The sequence below is a fragment of the Panthera leo genome, chromosome D1 (genome assembly GCF_018350215.1).
Source record: "Panthera leo isolate Ple1 chromosome D1, P.leo_Ple1_pat1.1, whole genome shotgun sequence".
Classification (NCBI taxonomy): domain Eukaryota; kingdom Metazoa; phylum Chordata; class Mammalia; order Carnivora; family Felidae; genus Panthera; species Panthera leo.
This window is the reverse complement of record NC_056688.1, coordinates 12726828-12750517: the sequence shown is the minus strand read 5'-3', so window position 1 is coordinate 12750517 and position 23690 is coordinate 12726828. Positions and strand designations below refer to the sequence as shown.

Here is a 23690-nt window from a genome sequence, read left to right as displayed (position 1 = left end):
ATGAGTAAACATTTTAAAAAATGTTTCAATGGTAATTTTTATGTTCTGTATATTCTGTACTTATTACATTAATTTGTTTTAATTTCATTTCTTTATTCTTGGATTACATTAAATTGTCCTGGTAGTCTAAGTTAGGTCATCTATAGAGAATAGCTAGTACTGTTTTTCTGTATTTTTCCTCTAGCAAATAGAGTATAAGGACATGTTAATATGATTTCAGGGTACCTGGGTGGCTCAGTTGGTTGAGTGTCCAACTTTGGCTCAGGTCATGATCTCACAGTTTGTTAGTTCAAGCCCCATGTCAGGCTCTGTGCTGAGAGCTTGCTCAGAGCCTGGAGCCTGCTCCAGATTCTGTCTCCCTTTCTCTCTGTCCCTGCCCCACTCACAATCTGTCTCTGTCTCTCAAAAATAAACATTTTTTTTAAATTAAAAAAAGATGTTAATAAGATTTCCAGTCACATAATCAGGTGGATGAGCATTATTAGCACCGTATGCAATAGTCCTCTCCCAAACATCAATAATACCCACATCGAAATCCACAAAAATATCCTTCACAATAAGATTTTTAATACAACCATGGAAATCACTAATCATCTCTGGTATTTTCAGTTTTAAGATCAACTTGGTCTCTGGGCTTTGCGAGAGTAGACATTCAATGGCCTTTTGAACATTAATGGCCTTCTGAATGAAAATTTTGACAGGAGAAGGTCTGAGGTGCTGTCCAGGGGTAATGACAATGGCTGTGTCATTGTCTCTGACTGCTCGATCAATTTTCCTTGGGATATAGTTTTCATTACCAAACAGATGTTTGGTAATACATGGAGGACCATGCTTTTTCCACTGAATCAAAATATGTCTTGTGGCATGCAGAAGTATACGTGTTTTAAAGACCCCAATTCCATGATGATCAAAATATTTTAAGTCTGATGGAAAACAAGTCAATAATTCTTTGTAACTAAATGAAATTAATTATATAATTTTTAAATGTACACATTTGTAAAATTCTGACCAAGATAATTTCTAATGATAATAGTATTACTGCTAAGGGGAAGAAAACAACTTTACCAGATGCATTAAAATCTTAACAAAATGGGTGTAGAAAGAGGAAGAAAAACGTTAGTATTTATGAATGAAAAAATAAAATTTGACTTTTAGTTAAAAACCCAAATCCAAATGTTTGGCAAATTAAAAAAACAAACATTATTTTATAAGAAACTCATAAATCAACTAATTTCAAAATAAAAATACATACTTTTCACCACTTTTTGTAAATAGTAAACCCATTGATGCAGTGTTGAATCTTCAATGAGGAAATTAAGTTTTCTCTTCAAGCAGTCATTTTTAATTTGTGTTTAACTTGCTCTATTTACAAAATGCTGTAATCCACCTTCTTTTCACAGTATGACCACTGGGGAAAGGAGTCTTCATTTCAGTCTGACTTTTTCCTATGTTCTCACTCTCTGGCAATAAAAATACGTGCAGTAAACAATTTTTATTACCACAAATTATTTTTGAAACAAATTCCTCATTTTCTCCCTTCTTTTTCTCTTTTCTCTCCACCCTTCTCTATTTATTCTCTCCTCTCCTCAACAAATATTTTAAAAGTCTCACTTTTGAATAATCTCACTAATGAATGGTTTGTCCTGGAGTAGGGATAATTTTTCTTGTGCATTTGCAATGTTTTCCTCAGGCTTTACCTAGTCCCCCAAGCTACTCAACAGCTAGCCAAATGAGGAGGAAATAAGTGGCCATGAAATAGCAGGCCTCAGTAACTCAGCTAAACATTGTACCAATAACATTGACCTTGGTAACTTGTGAAATTTCCCCTCAAACTCTTCTTCTCCATGGAGAAACCTTGAATGTGTTTATGAAATGATGTCACACACATTGTTTATTTTGTGTGCACCAGAATCCGGTTCTCGGGTTAAAATTTCAGTGTTGGGCCCAGGCTGAACATCTTAACAGTGCGGTCTGATAAATGTAGAAAAAGGGAGGGCTGATACCTCCTTATTCTGAACACTTCACTATAAAAGTAGCCTCAGCTGTATTCATTGACTCACATCATGCTTTCATCCAGGTAAGACTTGGGCCTTTTAAACAAATATCCTTGAAGTATAGTTGATACAAAATGTTATATTAGTTTCAAGTGTACAACATAGTGATTCCACAATTCTGTGCATTACTTAGTGCTCACTACAATAACTATAGTCGTCATCTGTCACCATACAACATTGTTACAGTATTATTGATTATATTGCCTGTGATGTACTTTTCATCCCCATGACTTACTTACTTTATAACTGGAAGTTTGTACCTCTGAATACCCTTCACCTATTTGATCCATCTCCCCAGCTTTATATACCTCTGGCAGTAAACACTTTGTTCTCAGAGTCTGTTCCTGGTTTTCTGGGTTTTTTATTTTTATTTTTTATTTTTAGATTCTACACAAAGGAGAAATCCTATGGTCTTTGTCTTTCTGACTTATCTCATTTAACACAATACCCTCTAAGTCCATCCATTTTGTTGCAAATGGCAAGATCCCACTCTTTATAAGGCGTAGTATGCTCCATTGTGTTTATATATACTGCATCTCTGTTGCCATTCATCTGTTGATGGACACCTAGGTTACTTTCCTATCTTGGCTATTATAAATACTGCAATAAACACAGCAGTGCATATATCTTTTTCAGTTAGTGTTTTCGGTTTCTCTGCATAATCAGTAATTAAATTACTGGATTGCATAGTATTTCTATTTTTAATTTTTTGATGAACCTACATACTTCTTTTCCACAGTGGCCGCACCAATTTACATTCCCACAAACAGTGTACAAGTGTTCCCTTTCATCTACAGCCTCATCAAAGTTTGTTATTTCTTGTCTTTCTGATTCTAGCCATTTTGACAGGTGTAAGGTAACATCTCCTTGTGGTTTTGATTTGCATTTCCCTGAGGATTTGTGATATGGAGGATATTTTCATGTGTCTGCTATCTGTCTTCTTTAAAAAATGTCTATTCCGGTCCTCTGCTCATTTTTTTTTAATGGGGTTGTTTGTTTTGGTGCTGAGTTGTAAAAGATAGTAATATATTTTAGATCTTAACCCCTTATCAGATAAATCATTTGCAAATATCCACTGTAATTCAGTAGGTTGCTTTTTAATTTTGTTGACAGTTTCCTACAGTGTGTGAAGCTTTTTTGTTGGGTTTTGTTTAATTTATTTAAATTCAAGTTAGTTAACATCCAGCGTAGTATTGGTTTCAGGAGTCAAACCCAGTGATTCATCACTTACACATATAACACCCAGTGCTCATCCCAGCAAGTGCCCTCCTTAATGCTCCTCACTGATTTAGCCCATCTCTCCATCCACTTGCCCTCCAGCAATCCTCAGTTCTCTGTATTTAAGAAATTCTTCTGGTTTCCCTCCCCTTCTGTTTCTATCTTATTTTCCTTCCTATCTCCTATGTTCAGATGAACATGTTTTGTTGCTTAAGTTCCACATGTGAGTGAAATCATATATTTGTCTTTCTCAGACTTACTTTGCTTAGCATAATACACTCTAGTTCCGTCCATGTTGTTGGAAATGGCAAGATTTCATTCTTGTTGATCACTGAGTAGTATCCCATTGTGTGTGTGTGCGCGTGCACATACCACATCTTTTAAAAAAAAATTATAAATGTTTATTTGTGAAAGAGAGTGAGAGAGACAGAGTGCAAGTGGGTGGGGGGCTGAGAGGGAGACACCAAATCTGAGGCAGGCTCCAGGCTCTGAGTTGTCAGCACAGAGCCCAGTGCGGGGCTCAAACTCACGGTCTGCAAGATCATGACCTGAGCCCAAGTCTAACACCTAACTGTGAGCCACCCAAGTGCCCCTATCTTTATCCATTTATCAGTTGATGGATATTTGGGCTCTTTCCATAATTTGGCTCTTGTTGATAGCACTATTATAAACATTGGGGTGCATATCCCTTTTTGAATCAGTGTTTTTATATCCTTTGGATAAATACCTAGTAGTGCAATAGCTGGGTTGTAGCATAGTTCTATTTATAATTTTTTGAGGAAACTCCACACTGTCTAGCAGAGTGGCTGCACCAGTTTGCATTCCCACCAACAAGGTAAATGTGTTCCCCTTTCTCCACATCCTCGCAAACATCTGTTGTTTTCTGAGTTGTTCATTCTAGCCATTCTGGCAAGTGTGAGGTGATATCTCATTATGGTTTTGATTTGTAGTTCCTTGATAATGAGTGATTTTGAGCATTTTTTTAAATGTGTGTTAGCCATCTGGATGTCTTCTTTGGAAAAGTGTTTCTTCTGCCGATTTCTTATCTGGATTATTTGTTTTTTGGGTGTTGAGTTTGATAAGTTCTTTATAGATTTTGGATACTAACCCTTTATCCAATATGTCATTTTCAAATATCTTATCCCTTTCCATTGGTTGCCTTGAGTTTTGCTGATTGTTTCCTTCACCAGGCAGAAGCTTTTTATCTTGATGAGGTCATAGTAGTTCATTTTTGCTTTTGTTTTCCTTGCATCCAGAGATCTGTCTAGTAAGAAGTTGCTATAGCTGAGATCAAAGAGGTTGCTGCCTGCTTTCTCCCCTAGGATTTTTATGGCTTCCTGTCTTATGTTTAGGTCTTTCATCCATTTTGAGTTTATTTTTGTGTATGGTGAAATAAAGTGTCCAGGTTCATTTTTCTGCATATCACTGTCCATTTTTCCCAGCACCACTTGCTGAAGAGACTGTCTTTTTTCCAATGGATATTCTTTCCTGCTTTGTCAAAGATTACTTGGCCACACGTTTGTGGGTCCATTTCTGGGTTTTCTATTCTATTCCATTGATCTCACTTTCTGTTTTTGTGCCAATACCATACTGTCTTGATGATTACAGCTCTGTAATATACCTTGAAGTCTGGGATTCTGGTGCCTCCAGCTTTGGTTTTCTTTTTCAACATCATTTTGGCTACTTGGGGTATTTTCTGGTTGCATACTAATTTTAGAATTTTTATTCTAGCTCTGTGAAGAATACTGGTGTTATTTGATAGGGATTGCATTGAATGTGTAGATTGCTTTGGGTAGTATCAACACTTTGATGGTATTCTTCCAATCCATGAGCATGGAATGTTTCTCTATTTCTTTGCATCTTTTTACATTTCTTGAATAAGCTTTACACAGTTTTCAACATACAGATCTTTCACATTTTTAGCTAGGCTTATTCCTAAGTATCATAGGGTTTTTGGTGCAATTATAAATGGGATTGATTCCTTGATTTCTCTTTCTGCTTCTTCATTATTGGTGTATAGAAATGCAACTGATTTCTGTATGTTGATTTTATATCCTGCAACTTTCCTGATTTTTGGGGGAGTCTTTTGGGTTTTCCACATAAAGTATCATGTTTTGTGCAATGAGTGAAAAATTGATCTCTTGTTTGCTGATTTGGATGCCTTCTATTTCATCGTTGTCTGATTGCTGAGGCTAGGACTTCCAGGACTATGTTCAACAACTGGTGAGAGTGGACCTCCCTGTTGTCTTCCTGAATTAGGGGGAAAGCTCTCATTTTTCCCCATTGAGGATGGTATTAACTGTCTTTCATATATGGACTTTACAATGTTGAAGTATGTTCCTTCTATCTTTACTTTCTTGAGGGTTTTATGAAGAAAGGCTACTCTATCTTGTCAAATGCTTTTTCTGTACCTATTGAGAGGATCATATGGTTCTTATCCTTTGTCTTATTAATGTGGTGTATTCATGTTGATTGATTTATTTTTGGTGTAGTCCCAATACTTTATTTTTGCTTTTGTTTACCTTCCCTGAGGAGAACTATCTAAAAATGTTAAGGTTGGTGTCAGAGATTACTGCCTGTTTTCTTCTAGGAGTTTTATAGTTGCAGGTCTCACATTTAGGTCTCTAGTCCAATTTGAGTTTATTTTTGTGAATGACTGTGAGAAAGTGGTCCACTTGTATCATTTTTTATGTAGCTGTCCAGTTTTCCCTGTACCATTTATTGCAGATACTGCCTTTTCCCTATTATGTATTCTTACCTCCTTTGTCATAGATTAATTATGTAAGTATGGGTGTATTTCTGGGCTCTTTATCATGTTCTATTGATGTGTCTTCTTTTGTGCCAGTAGCATACTGTTTTAATTCCTATAGCTTTTTAGTACATCTTGAAATCTAGGATTTTGATACCTGCACCTTTGGTCTTTTCCCAAGATTGCTTTGGCTCTTCAGGGTCTTTTGTGCTCCATACAAACTTTAGGATTATTCTAGTTCTGTAAAACAAACTCACTCACTTACTCACTCACTCACTCACTCACTTATAGTCACTCACTATTTTGATAGGGATTGCATTGAATCTGTAGATTTGGGGTAATGAGCACATTTTAATCATACTCCTTGAATCCATAAGTATGGAATATCTTTTTATATATTTGTGAAATATTCAGTTTCTTTCATCAATATCTAATATTTTTCTGAGTCTACTTATTTCATATCCTTGGTTAAGTTTATTCCTAGGTATTCTTTTTGGTAAAATTGTAAATGGAATTGTTTTCTTAATTTCTCGGACACATCATTTTTAGTGTATAGAAATGCAACCTATTTCTGTAAATTTTATATCCTGCAACTTTACTAAATTCATTTATTATTTCTAGTAGTTTCTTGGAGTCTATAGGGTTTACCATAAACTGAATCACATCTGCAAATAGAGTTTTACTTCTTTGTTACCATTTTGGATGTCTTTTAATTCTTTTTCATGTGTGATTACATTGTCTAGGACTTCCAGTACTATGTTAACTAAATGTGATGAGAGTGGACATCTTTGTCTTATTCCTGATCTTAGAGGAAAAGCTAAGCTTCACTGCTGAGTATGATGTCAGCTGTGGGTTTGTCCCATATAGCTTTTTTATGTTGAGGTAGGTACCCTCTAAACCCACCTTGAGAATTTTTATTATAAATATATGTTGAATTTTGTCAAGTGTTTTTTCCTATTCAGATGATCACATGGTTTTAATCCTTCCTCTTCTGAATGTGAGATACATAAAATTGATTTGATTTGCAAATATTTAGAAATTCTTGCATCCCTGGAATGAATCCCACTTGATTATAGCAAATAATCCTTTTTTTTCATGAAGTATAGTTGACACAATATTACATGAAGTTCACATGCATAGCAACACAGTGATTCAACAACTCTGTATGTTCAGCTATGTTCACTACAAGTATAGCCACCATCGTTCACCATGCAACACAATTAAAATACCATTGACTATATATTCCCTGTGCTGTGCCTTTAATCCCGAGATTTATTTATTGCTTAACTGGAAGCCTGTACCTCCCATTCCCCTCACCCTTTGTGGCCATCCCCTCACCTCCAGAAACCATCAGTTCTCTATGGGTCTGTTTATGCTTTATTTCTTCATTTATTTTGTTTCTTGGATTACACGTATAAGATGGATCACATGATGCTTGTCTTTGTGTCTGACTTATTTTGTAGTGTAATGCTCTAGGTGTATCCATGTTACAAATAGCAAGATCGCATTCTTTTTTCATGCCTGACTAGTATCCCACTGTATTTATATACCACAACATCTTTATCCATTCATCTATCATTGGACGCTTGGGTTGCCTCCATAACTTGGCTATTGTAAATAATGCTGCAAAAAACATACAGGTACATATATCTTTTCAAATTAGTGTTTTTTATTGTTTGGGGGTAAACACCCATTAGTGGATTACTGAATCATGTGGTAATCCTATTCTTAATTTTTTGAGGAACATCTAAACTATTTTCCACAGTAAACATCTATTTACATTCCCACCAACAGTACGGAAGGGTTTCTCTTTTTTCTACATCCTCATCAATACTTGTTGTTTCTTGTCTTTTTTTATTTGAGCCATTCTGACAGGTATAAGGTGATATTTAATTGTGTTGATTTTCATTTGCCTGATAATCACTGATTTTGGGCATCTTTCCATGTGTCTGTTGGCCATCTGTATATCTATTTGGAAAAATGTCTATTCAGGTCCTCTGCCCATTTTTTAATCAGATTATTTGTTTTGGTGTTGAGTTGTACGAGTTCCCTATATATTCTGGATATTAACCTCTAATAAGATCTATCATTTGTAAATACCTTCTCCCGTTAAGTAGGTTGTCTTTTCATTTTGTTGTTTTTCTTTCCTGTGCAAAAGCTTTTTACTTTGTGTACCCTCAATAGTTGGTTTGTTTAGAAAACTGTTACTGAGGCTGTGTCAAAGCGATTACTGCCTGTTTTCCTGCAGGAGTTCTAGGGTTTTAGGTCTCAAAATTGTGTTGTTAATCCATTTTAGTTCATTTTTGTGTGTGGTATAGAAAGTGGCCCAATTTAATAATAACATAGCTGAAAGAAATCAAGAAAACAATCCCATTTAAAATTGCAACAAAAAATAAAATACCTAGAAATAAACTTAACCAAGGAGGTGAAAGACCTGTACTCTGAAACCTGTAAAACATTGATTAAAGAATTGAAGAGGACACAAGTAAGTGGAAAAGTATTCCATGCTCATAATCAGAATAATTAATACTGTTCACATGTCCATATTACCACAAATAATTTACAGATTTAATGCAATCCTTATCAGAGTTACAATAGGACTTTTCACAGAACTAGAACAAATAATTCTAAAATTGGTTTGGAGCATAGAAGATGCTGAATAGCCAAAGCAATCTTGAGAAAGGAGACCAAAACTTCAGGTATCACAATCTCAGATGTAAAAATATACTAGAAAGCTATAGTATTCAAAACTGTATGCTACTGGCACAAAATAGATATGTGGATTGGTATCACAGGAGACATCACAGAAATAAACCCAAACTTGTATTGTCAGTTAATTTATGACAGGAAGCAAGATTACACAACGGGGAAAAGACAGTCTCTTTGATAAATGGCATTGGGAAAACCAGACAGCTACACACAAAAGAGTAATTTAAAAAAATGTATCATTGCATCTCTGGAGGCAAGGGAAAGAAAAGCAAAAATGAACTACTGGAACCTCATCAAAATAAAAAGCTTCTGCACAGCAAAGGAAACAATCAGCAAAACTAAAAGGCAACTGACAGAATGGGAGAAGATATTTGCAAACGACATATCTGATAAAGGGTTGGTACCCAAAATCTATAAAGAACTGATCAAACTCAACACCCCAAAAACAAATCATCCAATGAAGAAATGGACAAAAGACACGAATAGACACTTCTCCAAAGAAGACATCAAGATGGCCAACCAACACATGAAAACATGCTCCACATCAGTCATCATCAGAGAAATAGAAATCAAAACCACAATCAGATACCACGTTACACCTGTCAGAATGGCTAACATTGACAACTCAGGCAACAACAGATGTTGGTGAGGATGTGGAGAAAGAGGATCTCTTTTGCATTGTTGGTGGGAATGCAAGCTGGTGTAGCCACTCTGGAAAACAGTATGGAGGTTCCTCAAAAAACTAAACATAGAACTACCCTACAATCCAGCAATTGCACTGCTAGGCATTTATCCATGGGATACAGGTGTGCTGTTTCAGAAGGACACATGCACCCCCATGTTTATAGCAGCACTATCCACAATAGCCAAAGTATGGAAAGAGCCCAAATGTCCATCGATGGATGAATGGATAAAGAAGATGTGGTGTGTGTGTGTGTGTGTGTGTGTGTGTGTGTGTGTATACACACACACACACACACATACATACATACAATGGAGTATTACTTGGCAATCAGAATGAAATCTTGCCATTTGCAACTACATGGATAGAACTGTAAGGTATTATGCTTAGTGAAATTAGAGAAAGACAAAAATCATATGACCTCACTCATCTGAGGACTTTAAGAGACAAAACAGATGAACATAAGGGAACGGAAACAAAAATAACAAAAACAGGAAGGGGAACAAAACAGAGGAGACTCATAAATATGGAGAACAAATTGAGGGTTACTGGAGGGGTTGTGGGAGGGGGGGATGGGCTAAATGGGTAAGAGACATTAAGGAATCTACTCCTGAAATCATTGTTTCACTATGTGGTAACTAATTTGGATGTAAATTTTAAAAAATAAATATTTTTAAAAATGTACCATTGAATTTGGTTTGCCAATATTAAGAATTTTGCATATATATTGATCAGGGATATTGAACTTTATTTTTTTCCCCCCCCTTAAGTGTCTTTATCTGGTTTTGCTAGCATGGGAATGCCAGACAGGTAGAATGAGTCTGGAAATTTTCCTTCCTCTTCTTTTTGGACTACTTTGAGGAGACTAGGTATTAACTCTTCTTTAAATGTTTGGTAGAATTCACCTGTGAAACCATTTGGTATTGGACTTTTATTGCTTAAGAGTTTTGATTACCAATTCACCCAATTTCAAGGTATTTATCCATTTTTTTTCTAGGTTGTCTAATTTGTTTATACACGACATTTTTTAAGTTGATTTATTTTCAGAGAGAGAAGGAGGGAAGGAGGGAGAGAGACAGGATGAGCAGGGGAGGAGCAGAGGAGGGGGAGAGAGAAAGAATCCCAAACAGGCCCCATGCTGTCAGCACAGAGCCCAAAGGGAGTTGATTTCACCAACTGTGAGATCATGACCTGAGCTGAAATCAAGAGTCAGAAGCTTAGCTAACTGAGCCACCCAGATGCCCCTGTTCACATGTAATTTTTAATAGTATTCTTATAATCCTTTCTGTATTGGTGATATTGGTTGTTATTTCTCCCCTTTAATTTTTTATTCTATTTGTTTGAGTCCTCTCTCTTTTGTTCTTGATGAATCTGGCTAAAGGTTTATCATTTTTATTTATCCTTTCAAAGAATCAGCTCTTAGTTTCATTGTTTTTATCTATTGTTTTTTAGTGGGGGGGGGGTTGTTTTGGGCGTCTTTTTTTGTTTTTTGTTTTTTGTTTTTTTTCTTTGTTTTTTGGTTTTTGGGTTTGTTTTTTTTTTTACTTTTTTTAAGTTTCAACTTATACTCTGATCTTTATTATTTCCTTTCTTCTACAGATGTTGGATATTCTTCCTTTCTTTAGTTCCTTGAGGTATAAGATTGGATTATTTTATTTTATTTTTAAACTTTAGTTAACACAGTGCAGTACTGGTTCTGGAATAGAATGCAGTGGTTTATCACTCACATACAATACCCAGTGCTCCTCACGACAAGTGCTCTCCCTAATATCCATCACCCATCTAGCTCTTCTCCCACCCACCTCCTTTTTAAGATTTTTGTTTTATGCAGTATACCTGTATTGCTGTAAATTTTCCTCATTGAACTGATTTGGTTGTGTCCCAAAGATTTTGGACCATTGTTTCTATTTTCATTTGTCTGCAGGTATTTTATTTCCACTTTGATGTCTTCTTTAACCTATTGGTTGTTTAGTAGTGTGTCGTTTAGCTTCTGTGTGTTTGTGTTTTTGCCAGTTTTTTTTCTCGTAATTAATTGCTCATTTCATACCATTTTCATCAGAAAAAAATGCTCAATATGATTTCAATCTTAAATTTATTGAGACTTGTTTTATGGCCTAATATGTGATATGTGCTATAGAATATTCCATGTGCACTTGAAAGGAATATGTATTCTGTTTTGGGATAAAAGGTCCTCTATGTATCTTTTGAGTCTATCTGGTATAATGCGTCATTCAAAGTCCCTGTTTCTTCACTGATTTTCCTGTCTGAATGATCTATCCATTGATAGAAGTATAAAGTCCCATAGTAGTATTGTGTTAATGTCAATTTCTCCATCTGTCTGTTAATAATTGCTTTATGCATTTAGGTGCTCCTACATAGGTGCTAGACATTTCTAGTTTTTATAATCCTCCTGTTAGAATAATCCTTTTATCATTATGTAATGCCCTGCTTTATCTCTGGTTACAGTTTCCATTTTAAAGTCTATTTTGTCTGATATAAGTATTGTTATCACAGCTTTTTTTTTTTTTCTTTTCTTTTCTTTTCTTTTTTTTTTTTCTTTTTTTTTTTTTTTTTGCTTCTGTTTGCATGGAATATCTTTCTCCAGCCCTTACACTTTCAGGCTATATATGTCTTTAAATCAAAAGGGAATCTCAAGTAGGCAGCATATAGATGGGTCAAGTTTGTTTAATCACTCAGACACACTGTGTCTTTTGATGAGAGCATTTAGACCACTTATATTGACAATAACTATTGATAACTATATATATTGTCATTTTGTTATGGTTTTTGTTGTTTTTGTAGTTCTGTTGATTTCTTCTTCCCTTGTCTATTCTGTTTTGATGGCTTTCTTTAGTTTTGTGCTTGGATTACTTTCTCATTATTTTTTTGTATCTATTAATAAGTTATGATTTATAGTTACCATCGGATTCATATGTAACATCTTATATATATAGAAATCTACATTAAGTTGATGACCCCTTAAATTTAAACACATTCTGGGTCACCTGGGTGGTTCAGTTGGTTGAGCATCTGACTTTTGATTTCACCTCGGGTCATGATTTCATGGTTCGTGGGTTCAAGCTCCATGTCAAGCTCTGTACCGATAATACAGAGCCCACTCAGGATTCTCTCTCTGTCCCTCCTCTGCTCGTTTTCTCTCTCTCTCTCTCTCTCTCTCTCTCTCTCTCAAAATAAATAAATAAACATTAAAATTTTTCAAACATATTCTAAAAGAACTACATTTTTACTGCTCCCTCCATGTTTTATATATAGGTCACTTTACATCTTTTTACTTTGTATATCTTTTGAGTATTTTTTGTAGACATAATTGATTTTATTATTTTTATGTTTTAACTTCTGTATTGGCTTTATAAGTGATTATTCTACTACATTTACTATGTTTGCTTTAACCAGTGAAATTTTTTTTCATAATTTTCTTCTAGTTAAGGTCTTTTCTTTCCATTTAAAAATTTCCCCTTAACATTTCTTGAAAGGCAAATTTAGTGATGATGAACTCCTTTCACTTTTAGTTGTCTGGAAATTTCTTTAGATCTCCTTCAATACTGATAGATGATCTTGTAGGCTATTGTTTGTTGCAGGTTTTTTGCTTTCAGCACTTTGAAGATACCATGCAACTCCTTTCTGGCCTGCAAACTTTCCACTCAAAAATCACTTCATAGCCTTATAGAGTTTCTCTGGCCTATAACTAGTATCTTTGCTCTTCCTGCTTTTAATATTCTCTATCTTTTTTTTTTGCTTTTTTTTCTTAATTTATTTTTGACAGAGGGCACGAGCATGAGTGGGGCAGGAGCAGCAAGAGAGGGGGACACAGGATCTGAAGCAGGCTCTGCACTGACAGCAGAGAGTCCTATGTGGGGCTTGAACTCATAAACCATGAGATCGTGACCTGAGCTGAAGGTAGATGGTTAACTGACTCAGCCACCCAGGATTCTTGCTTTTAAAATTGTTATGTGTTTAAATTGGTATGGACCTCCATGGGTTCATCTAATTTGGGCTCATCTGTCCAGAACCTGGATATCTGTTCCCTTCCTCCCAGATTAGGCAAGTTTTCAGCTATTTCTTTAAGTGATCTTCCCCCTTCCCTTTTGCTCACTCTCTCTCGCTCCTCCAGAGATCTCTGTACTGTGAATGTTATTATGCTTAATGATGTCACAGGGTCCCTTAATGTATTCTCATTTTTTCTTTTTTCTTTTCAGCATGGTTGCTTTCCACTACCCTTTCTTCAATATCAATTATCCATTCTTCTGCATCCTCTAATTTTCTATTGATTCCCTCTTGTGTATTTTTTATTTCAGTTACATATTCTTCAGCTCTGACAGGTTATTTTTTATATTTACTATCTCTTTGTTGAAGTTTTTACTGAGTTTATCAACTCTATTGTCAAGTAAAGTATTTTTATGACCATTAATTTGAACTCTTTAACAGCCATATTGCTTATCTTTGTTTCATTTACCTGTTTTTCTGTGGTTTTTTTTCTTCATTTGGATCATAGTCCTCTGTTTCTTCATTTTGTTTATCTTTGTATTTGTTTCTATATATTTGGTAGGTCAGGTATGTCTACTGGTCTTAAAAGTAGTGGCCTTGTGTAGAAGGATTCCTTTGGTGCTCTGTAGCATAATCCCCTTTGGTCACCACAGCTAGGCCCTCCATGGGTCTCCCCTATGTAGGCTACATATGCCATCTTGTTATGGCTGACCCACAATTGCTGTAAGGATGCTGGGTGGGTTAAGCTGGTGCTCAGCCCTACTTGCTGTAATTACCCTCTTTGCTTGTTGTAGGAGCCCTGGGCAGCCAAGTTTGCTCCTTGTGCTGGTAAGAGGCTCAGCCCAGACCCACTGGTGGGTAGGACCGGACCTCAGACTATCTGTTCACCATTAGCCCCTGTGACATCTGTGGGTACATCAAAGGGCAGGGCTTGCTCCCTGCAAAGCCAGGTGAGAGGCCCAGCTGCAAGCACTGGAGGGTGCTGGTGTGTGGGGTTAGTTTGCCACCTCCACAGGGCAGAATGGCCTGCCCAATAGATGTGACAGGGTGCTTTAGAGGGGTACCTGCTGGGGCAAGTGGGTTGGGTGAGGCAGGTCTACAGGGAAATGCTGGGGTGGGGCATGCAGTGCCAGCAAGGTGAATGGAGAGTATTAAAACTGGCTCCAGAGGGGCACCTGGATGGCTCAGTTGGTTAAGCATCTGACTTCGGCTCAGGCTGTGATCTCAGGTTGTGAGTTTGAGCCCCACACCGGGCTCTTTGCTGACAGCTCAGAGCCTGGAGCCTGCTACAGGATTCTATGTCTTCCTCTCTGTCTGCCCCTCCCCTGCTTATGTACTGTCTCTCTCTCTCTCAAAAAAAAACATTAAAAAAAATTTTTTTTTTCAATAAAAAAAAGAACTGGGTCCAGAAAGCATTTGGCTATCTAGGCTTGGGGAGGGTAAGAAAAATGGCACCCACAAGCACTTTCATTCTTGTAGAAAGCTCCTGCAGACACTTGCCCTCCCCCAGAACACATCCTAAAATTAGTCAATAAATCTCCTTCACATATACTCCATACACTTTTCAAATTGCTGCTCCTGTACTATGTCTCAGGCTGAGTTATTTAGTGGCTAGCTCTTGAAGGGATGGGACTCAGTTTCCTTTTGCCCACTGGCTCTCCTGGAGTTAACCCTGCTGATTTTCAAAACCAGATACTATGGGGACTGGTCTTCTCAGTGCAGGTCCCCGGGACCGGGGATGTCTGCCATGGAGTCTGATTCTCTTGTTCCTCTATACATGTTATGTCCCTCCCATTTGTGGTCAGTTATACTATACCAGGGTTTTGGTTTCCAGCTGTACCCTTTCTACCCTTTTTGATGTGGCCTTCTCTCTACAACTAGCTCTGGAAGATATGTTCTCCTGGACTTCAGATTGTTTTTGGAGTTAGTTGCAATATGTATAGTTGTTGCCTCATAGTGTCCATGGGATGAGGTGAGCTCAGGATTTTCCTAATCCACTGTCTTCTCTCTTTCAAGATGGAGGTCATTTATATATTTTGCCGCTTAAACAATATACCTTCTTTGTCATCTCTCTACATTGTTGGGATTTGTGGTATATGTTAAGACAATTAAATTTATGTATATTGAATTATATCAGATTTATAAATGGATCTAAAAATAACAATCTGGCGTTATCATCTAAGGAACCACGTAATTGTATTAAAAATTATGGTCCAGGAAATAGGGAAACCACAGAGGTGTTAAAAGGCCTCCAGTTGCTTCAAGTCTAACAACTTTTTTTGGTGTAATAGTTGGTATGAATGATGGTTGCCATGGCAGAGATAAGGGATCTGTCTTTTCCATAGACTGAGCTTTCAGTGGGTTCATGATTTATTTATATGTTCTCCACAAGGTTTAGCAAAGTACTTTGCCTACAGTAGGCCCTCCATAAACTTTTACTGAATATATGAAAAATGGGCAGTGTGCAAATGCATACAGCATTGATTGTTATAACAGAAGTCATTTGCTTTTCTGAAATTCACTTAAATTCCGGTATAGCAAAACCATTGCTTTTATGAGTTAGATGGCTGTGTATTGACCACTGAATTTCCTGTGATAAAATGAAAATATCCACAGAAATTGCTAGTTCATAGAACTTTAATTAAGATGGTTTGGCTGAAACAGATATGAGAAACCACCAAAGAAATTATCTAACTCTGTAGCTTATCTGAGACATTTTCACATTACCTAATTATTGGATTTTTAAGAATAAAAATAACATGTACATTTTGAGAGCAGGCAGCTGAAATTAAGAGTTGGTTAGGCATTTAGATCTGACTTAGTATTAAAATTGATTTAAATTGATATGAAAATAATTTCTAAGAATAATAAAGTCCCCCCTGTAAAACCCAAGATGATTGATACTCTTTGTCCGAGGAAATGAAAGTTTGAAATAGTTAATGTCTAAGAAATTTCTCAAAGTAAGTCATTTAAATGGATAAATTGTGAACACGGCAAGCAATAGCACAATAGACTTACTATTATGTGGTAAGACTTCAATGTAGGTAAAGTTCTTTATCATTTCAACCCCCATGTTTGATCTTCAAAAAAATGGGAAAATAAATTAGCCAGATATCTGCCCAGATATTAAAGTAAAAAATGAATCACTAGCTGAGAGAGATTGAGCCACTCTTCACTCTCTACAAATGCTTTATTTTCCTTTACTTTGATATATTTAAGATATTCTGAGAAAGTAAATGGGTTAGGATTCTGGAAAATCATTCTCCTGGTAAGGGAAGGGATCCAAAGATCCAGAAAGAGGGCCATGTGGAATTCATAAAACATATATCTTTGGTTTTATCTTCTAAATGATTTTCTACTGCAAGCCAGCCTTTGCATCTTTACCACCTGTGGTAATTCAGGCCTTCATCAACATTTTCCTATGGCAGTACTTCTCAAACTTGAGTGTACATCAGGATTATCTGGAGAGCTTATTATAACTCCGCTTACTGAACTGTATCCCCAGGGCTTCTGATTCAATAGTTCTGGGGCACTTGAAGAGATACCTACACCCCATATTCATAGCCTCATTAATTCACAGTAGCCACGCTATGGAAAGAACCTAAGTGTCCATTGATGGATGAATGAATACAGATGTAGTCTAAATATACAATGCAATATCATTCAGACTTAAAAGAGAAAAATAGCTTGCCATTTGCAATAACATGGATAAACCTGGAGGACATGCTAAGTAAAATAAGTCAGATACAGAAAGATAAATTTCACTTATATATGAAATCTAAACAAGTCAAATTCATAGAAACAGTAGAATGGTAGTTTTCAGAGTTTGGGGGTGGGAGAAATGGGGAGATGTTGGTTAAGGGGTATAAACTTTCAGTTATAAGATGACTAAGGTCTGGGGATCTAATGTACAGCATGATAACTATAGTTAATGTAGGTTTAAAATTGGCTGTGAAAGCAGATCTTAAGTGTCCTTACACAACACACACACACACACACACACACACACACACACACACACACACGAGCACCTGGCTGGCTCAGTCAGTAGAGCATGCATCTCTTGGTCTCAAGATTATAAGCCCCACATTGAGTGCAGAGATTACTTAAAAAGACAAAATAAAACACACACAAAAATGCAAACTATGTGAGGTGATGGATATGTTATTCAACTTGATTATGGTAACTATTCTACAAGGTATATGTGTATTTCTGCTCCTTTGGTTTATCCCAACTAAAACATCCTCTGTGCTGCCTGTTTTCCCCTAGACAAAATACTTCCATGACTTTCCATCATCAACCTACAGGATAAGAACCAAGCTCCTTGACTGGCTTACAACCTTCTATGAAAATCCATTTGTCCAGCCTCCTATTCATGCACTTTTGACCTTCACAAGATCCCCAGAGGTTATTTTCTGTACTTTGTCATCTCCTTGAGAGTAGCATTTGGGTCAGTCTTATTCATTATAATGTTTTAGTGGCCTAGCACAGTGAACTTCACCTCGAGGTATATAGGTCTTACAAATTAAGTTGGTGAGTATATCTGGTCAACTGAATTCATTCCATCAACATAGTATCCATCTTGGGAAAGGAAGGACTTCAGGGGCCAGATCCACAGAGACCTCCAGGAAGGACAAAGGAAGTATTTTCCAAAATTGAAAAAGATTGTCTGAATTTTGGAGTCAAATGAGAATAATCCTTCATCACGGGCATCATAGGGTTGCAGAGGTGAGGGGTCAGGGTATTTGGACAGTAACAGCTGTCGGGAGTGGTGGAGTCATGGGAGACAGTGTTATATATAGCCTCTTGACTTTCGCATAAAGTAGATTGGGATACAGGTTCTGACTGCATCTTGCTAGGTGTAACTTACTTTGGCCAAGCTATTTAATATATTTGGGTGGAAATTTCCACATATGTTAAATAAGCATAATAGTCACTCCAGATTATTTTTACTGAGGATCCTGTCAGACCTATCTTTGGCACAAGGTTAAAATTTGTCTCGTTGCAGAACCTGGATTTCTGAAATTTGAAATATTTATTCTCCCACATCTATTTAAGGTAAAGTTGAAGTTGTCAAGAGACAACCTTTTGAATTGGATTACCAAAGCCAAACTTTGGGACATTAAAAATAGGATTAAAAGGGGGCCCCTGGTTGGCTCAGTTGGTTAGACATCTAACTTAGGCTCAGGTCATGATCTCACGGTTAGTGAGTATGAGCCCACTGTCAGGCTCTGTGCTGACAGTGCAGAGCCTACTTGGGATTCTCTGTCTCCCTGTCTCTCTGCCCCTCCCCTGCTTGTGTGTGCTTGCTCTCTCTTGCTCTCTCAAAAATAAACATTTATAAATATATAAAAAAGTAGAATTAAAAACACAGTATGACGTTCATGTCAATGTGTCTTGTCTTAGTATTAAGTGTGCATGTATGTGTATGTATATAAATGTGTGTGTATATATATATATACACACACACATTATATATGTGTGTGTATATATATACACACACACATATACATACACACACGTGTATATATACATATGCGCGCACACACATTCACACACACTCACACACACATGCATATTACGTTTCAGAAGGGAGTCTGTAACAGACCATGACAGAAACTGAAAGATTTCTTAACAACTGTGTTTCCTGTATGAAGTCTTCTCAGGTGGCAACCACTTGCTTATTTTCCCACCATGATTATCAAAAAAAATACTAAAATTAAAAATATTTTTTTAACTTGGAAGAAGTGAGTATTTGAGGAGGTAGCATCTGATTGGGTAGCTAGGGATGAGAGAATATGAGGGAGAAACTGTATTTACTATGTTACAAATGAAAGAAACCAATTTAGTCCTTGGACTTGTGGGAAGAAATGTCCTAGCACCTGACTTGGGCCTAAGAATGGGGCTTAGAGTTTTGTATTAGAATAATCTGCAAGAGTTCTTGGATATGGAATCAACTGTGAAACTGACTATTCACCTGTGAGGAAATGTATGTCTACTTCCATGCAAGAGGAGAAAAAAAGACATTTTTTAATGAAGCTTGGAATCCAGAAGTAAATGTGTGTGTTGGAAAGTAAAACAGGGTCAGGCAAATTGTCATAAATATAGTCCACTTTGGAAGCATGATAGGGCCAAAAATACATGTACGTTAGCTAGACCAGGAATTTAGGGTTTCCTGAGAACAAGGAAGAAAGTGTGTAGGGAGAGCTCCCCCAACACAGGCTGCGTTGAAGACCATCTCAAGAGGGAGCTGTATGTGGCCAACAGGGAAAATGGAATCAGCACAGGAAGACTCTGCCTGTAGAGTTAAAACATGGCCTTCAAAATGAAAAGGGCTCTACATCTTCATGAGTATACCTCCTTTAGGTATTAGTTAAAATAGTTTTTTGGAAAAGCCCAGCCTCTTTTGTCTGAGCCATAGGATAAAGGAATTGTTCCATACCTTTATCAGGAAAACAAAAAAGTGAAGGTGACAGAGCGTGAAAGGGACATTTTGTAGAAACCTAGGGTCAGTTGTGCCCTGCCCCCTGCCCTGGTGTCGTCATAATGTTTGAAATGTATTTGAACTTAAATTTTCAGGATACTATATTATTCCACTTGCTTTTTTGAACCCACATCACAAAACAAGGCCTTTCTATAGCAGCAATTACCAAACTATGGAGCCAAAGTCTCTTAAAATGGTATAACTGTTCCATGGTCAAATAATTTTGAACCCCTGTCTTCCATCCCCACTTGAAGGGATACATACTAAAGTTACTGAATAAGCCAGCTGAAAATAAACCTATTTAATTATTTTCCTGATTGTATTTCACTTATTTTCCGTTCCGCAGTTGAGAACCTTCCACGTGTTAGGCATCACTGGGCTAGGAGACAAAGTGGTGGCTCTTAATGGCTTCCTATCATATATAGATGGCCTCTAAGCTCTGCCTACCCATCTGACTTCCTTGCTCCTTCATCCATTGCATTCGAGCCTCAGTGGTTCCCCTCACCATTTCTGAAACATTCCAGCATGTTCTCACCTCAGTTCATATACTCTCTCTTGGGAATGGTATTTCCCCCAAAATTCATCTGGCTCACTTCCTCACTTCATTCAAGGTGTTGCTCAACTCACCTGTTCTCAGGTTGGTATTCAAAACAGGTCTCACCTGCCTCTTCTAAAATAGCACTCACCATTTCATTAACAATCCTTATTCTAGTGACTTTGTTACAACTTGTTGTTTGCCGTTTTTTTACTCCACTAGAATATAGAATTCCAAATACCCAGTGTTACAGAATGAGTCTGGAGTTCTCTCTTGTCCAGCAAGAAAGCAGATGCAAAATTAAATGTGAGAGAGGCTAATAATGTCTGGGAGGAGATAAGAGCCCCGAGTAAGGGTCCTTGCTCAGTTTTTATTAGGATCAGAAGGCTTACAAACGTGATGGGTGTGCAGAAAGAGACAATGAAACAGTAATCATGAATTCATGTGTGTGAAAGAAAGGGGCTTTCAAAGATATGCAGTGTTAGGGGTTTGGGTCAATACAAAACAAAATCCTGGTGTGAGTATCAGGTGCTGAGTGAGTCTGTTTATCTCAACTTGCCTAGGGGATAAGACAGAGCATGCTACCCCAGGGTCAACATGGCACCTTTCTTTTGCTAATTACCTCTGCTCCAGGCAATTTCACCAGCAGTCTATTACCTAATCTTGGATGCATTCATCCTGTGGGTTCCTACTCCTATACTTCTATACTGGGGTGCCCTGTTTACCTAATCTTGGATTCTTTCATCCTAAACCTTGTTAACCCATTGGTGCAAACTCAGGGAATTCCTAAACTTATTCCCCACAACCCAGAGTTATGTCTGGAACATAGAAAATCCTAACTATTTAAAAATTGAATAAATAAATGGCAAAAAAATTATGGTTATTGCTTCACAGAACTTACAATGTAGCAGAAGATATAAAAATATGTGTGAAATTTAACAGTATAATGAGTGTTATCATTGGAAAAAAAATCAGAATGTACTGAAAGAATATGCGAATAGCACTTTATCCAAAGGTGGAAGAGTACTATTTAAACCAAGACTTGTAAAATTACAGAGTTGAAGGAGCACATGGTCCATTTGTGAAATGAACGTTTAGCTTGTCTGACAGAGCAAGGCAGCATAAGGGTGAGACAACAAGGTTTAGAGCTAGGCAAGTCCTTGTAAACATTACAGAGTATGGATTTTACCCTTAGAGCAATGGGGTCACATACAGGAATTTAAGCAAGGAAAAGTAAAAGTCATCCAGATTTTAGAAACCTTAGTTTGGATACAGTAGATTGAAGGAAACAAGACTGTGGACAAGGAAACCAGCTCTGGGGATGGGTGGAATAATCTAATTGAGGTACAATGATAGTTTCTCCACAGAGGCAACAGCAATGGAGTGATGACTGGGTTCAGTAACTCTGTGGGAGGTACAGTGCATAGAATTTGGTGATTTATTTAGTGTACAGGGTGAAGTAGACCAATGATATTATTCATCACCCCCCCCCCTTTTTTTTGACATGGCATCTAATATTCTGTAGGATTGTTGTTCTATAGAATATGTTACAGAAAATACTGGTCTCTTAAAAAGTTGGTCTCTTACCAACTCTGGAAGTATTACAAACCAATGGATAACAATCGGGATATGTAAAGTGCTTCATCGGTTATACTCCTTAAAACCACAGGTGTAGAGATGACCTGTATGGGGCCTGTGAGTATACCAGCAGCTGAACCGACTCCGATAGGATTATAACCAAATCAACATTTATTTGGTGTTAGGGAGCTTGATTAGGAAAAGTTTCTAGGCAGGGTTGGTCTGAACCTAAGCCTACCTCTTTGTATTGCCTATTGAATGTGAAGGCCTGTTACCTGTGGAAAAGACTTGGTTCTTCCTTTCTAAGATAGCAAATATTTCCCTCGCTGGTGGTCATGTGAGTCATACCTACAGGGAATATGTGGAGGCTTCATGCGGTAGAAGGCCTCTTGGTCTTGGTAGTCCAGGTCTTTACACAGTTGAGCAGTCGAGTTCAGGTTCAGACCACACAGAGCGAAGACTAGGAGGTGCCGTTGTCAAACTGGCCTGTGGCGATCATTCGGTCATTGGTTCCTTGCCCTCCAGAGAGCAGACATCCCTTCCCTGGGGTGGATGAGCAGGAGAGACAGAGACCCAGCCCTCCCTAAACAAAATGCAGCTGACAAGGTAGGTGCTGTTGTTGAAGTCTGTCACCTGTTCTGAAGCGCCTACCTTCAGGGCTGGGGAGGACATCCTGGCCCTCAGGAAATCCCCACCATACATCTTCCTGTGTCCCAACTGGTCCCTTGCCTCCAGTAGGATATCTAGCTGCTTCCTCCTGCAATAGGTGTCTCGAGGTTGGAGGATGGTGGCTGTGCCATGTGCAGCCCTGGTGGTGGTGTTCATGTGGGTGAAACGTCTGGGTCAGATCAGCTGGTTTACTTTCTCCATGATTCCCTTTATTCTCAACTCAGTCTGTTCGTCAAACTGCTGGATCCAGTGGTACTTCAAGATGTAAGGTCTTTATTAAGATGTTCCATTGATTCAGGGCAATAGGGCTTCTCAAACTGAACAAGAACTGAAGTATTGAGGGAAAAGGAAGGTACTATCAACAAACAATATAGTTTGCTTTCAATATAAATTATTATGGCCCGGCTTATACACATTTCAGTTGGCGTAAACACATACCAAAAACGGATTCTAACGGTTTTCAATTTTGGAATCCTAAGAATCAATTTCCATGAAATGTGACTTCCTCTGTTACCAACAGATGATTTTTTGGAAGTCATTGGCTTAGAAATTAACTACATAAAATAAGTATATATCATTTTGTGATTGAATTTTGAAGTGTGCCCCTTTGCCGTATCCTCACTTACTTCTTCTTTATAAAAATCACATAGCCATGTTATAGACAATACGGAAAACAGCAAACTTTTAAAAACACGATCCTGCCTACGCTTTGCTGTTTTTATGGTATTTTTTATTTATTGTCGCCTTTTCCTTTTTTCTTTCATGTATGTATTTTGTTTACTAATCACGTTAAAATTAGTACTAGTACCTTTTGCAGTAATACCATTATAAACAGTTTTTAAATTTGTTAATATTTATTTATTTTTGAGAGAGGGAGAGACAGCATGAGTGAGGAGGGGCAGAGAGAGTGAGGGAGACACATAATCAGAAGCAGGCTTCAGGTTCTGAGCTGTCAGCACAGAGCCTGACCTGGGATTCGAACCCATGAACTATGACATCATGACCTG

General features: G+C 37.4%; 1 pseudogene; it reads right to left on the bottom strand.

Moving 5' to 3' along the window:
• Positions 1–426: 426 nt before the first annotated feature.
• Positions 427–22902, bottom strand: LOC122200397 (annotated as a pseudogene).
• Positions 22903–23690: the final 788 nt, after the last annotated feature.